At 40.4% G+C, this 1,748-nt stretch overlaps 1 pseudogene across 1 annotated transcript; it reads right to left on the reverse strand.

Moving 5' to 3' along the window:
* Positions 1 to 302: 302 nt before the first annotated feature.
* LOC308337198 (small ribosomal subunit protein eS1-like) lies at positions 303 to 1,341 on the reverse strand (annotated as a pseudogene). Its single transcript has 2 exons — positions 675 to 1,341; positions 303 to 469 (listed from the first exon to the last, which is right to left on the reverse strand). The product of its transcript is annotated as a small ribosomal subunit protein eS1-like (transcript).
* Between the last annotated feature and the right edge of the window lie 407 nt (positions 1,342 to 1,748).

Raw genomic sequence — 1,748 nt, forward strand, 5'->3', positions numbered from 1 at the left:
GGTCATGAACTTATAAAAAAAATAAAATACCAGTAATATTTATTTTAAAAGAAATGCTTATGGGCTTGTTAAAAGGTAGAAGAGAAGTTAAAAAAAATCAAACAAGGTCCACTAACGTCTCCTGGTTAAGAGCACAGGCCTGCTATGTAAGCCTCTACCCTTATACTTACCAGTCATGTGACCCTGGGCAAAGTACCTGATGCCATTAAGTCTAAGATGTCATCAATTCCGTGACACGTCATTATTTTATATACCAATAAAAAAGAAATTTCTTTTTTTTTAAACATCACAAATAAGATTTTTTATTTGTCACCATTAAAAGTCTCAATTTTAAGCAGATTCTTGGACTGGTGGCTTATATCCATCAGCTTGTTCAACTTTAGCCCGGGTCTCATCCCCAATAGCTTTTCCAGAACTAGTACCTTCACCATGAAGCTCCATGAGCTTTCCCAATTCAAACTTGGGCTTCCTCAGCATTTTCACTTTTTTTTTTTAAAGATTTTATTTATTTATTTAGCAGAGAGAGAGAGAGAGAGATCACCAGTAGGCAGAGAGGCAGGCAGAGAGGGGGGAAGCACGCTCCCTGCTGAGCAGAGAGCCCGATGTGGGGCTCGATCCCAGGACCCTGAGATCATGACCTGAGCCGAAGGCAGAGGCTTAACCCACTGAGCCACCCAGGCACCCCCAGCATTTTTATTTTTCTAACGAAGACATCATGGAGTGGATAAATGGACTGACAAGCTTTTTCTATATCTTTTCCAGTGCTGTCTGGAATCAATTTATTGACCACTTCTTTCAAGTCATTTGTCTGAATCTCTCGGGTCATGATCTCCATCATCTTTTCTGAATTTGGAGGACCTGTTGGTCCTGAGCATAAGAGGTCTTCCAAATCTGATTATCGCTTTTTTTAGTATAACCAATATAAAACAGATGAAGCAAATAACTTTGACATCTTGACATCGGCATGGGCTTCGATCATGGTCTGCCATTTTTTGACCATGTTGCACATTTTGTCACGGGCAAGATGCGTGCCATGGAAATTAGTCAGGCAGTTTTTGCCCTGAACATCCTCAGTAATTAGCTTAAATTTTCTAAATGCAACTTCATCATTCTGCAGATCAGCAAGGCTCATTTCAAAAATGCGACCCTTGAGGCCATCAGATGCGATCTTGGTTCCTTGAGATCTTGTGACTAATGTTTTTCCAATATTTCTTATATTGAACATAGCTGGTGCTTTCACCAATCTTTCTTAGAAAATGGATCAACCACTCTCTTCTTGGCTCCCTTTTTGCCACCTTTTGTAAGGCGCTTGTTCTTGCCGACCACCATGGCGCTGCTCAGGGAACCCAACCAATAAAAAAGAAAGTTCTAATTAAACAGTGACATAATCCCATAGCAATAGTGCTGTGCAGTGTGCGTTGGCTGTTACTGTATGCCTTGAGGTTTCTTGCATTTTTGGTTGGAGGGATCTGACAGTTTCTCTTGCCTCCCATTGCTTAGTTTGGCAATCCTTTTGGATATAGTGGTAACAAAATATAACAGAGTTTTCTTTTCATGGGCATCTTTCTTCCATAGGTCCTATAAATCACTTAATTGTCACTTTGCAAGAGAATCAGGAATTGTATCCATTCCTCTGGTGATACATGTATTTGTTTTACTAATATCCAGTTGCCTCCCTGCCGTCCTGTTTCCAGCGCTTTCAGCCTACACAGTACCTTTTCTTGGAAATGTCAATTCAGAACCGGCTA

The sequence above is a fragment of the Martes martes genome, assembly GCF_963455335.1.
Source record: "Martes martes genome assembly, chromosome: X".
Classification (NCBI taxonomy): domain Eukaryota; kingdom Metazoa; phylum Chordata; class Mammalia; order Carnivora; family Mustelidae; genus Martes; species Martes martes.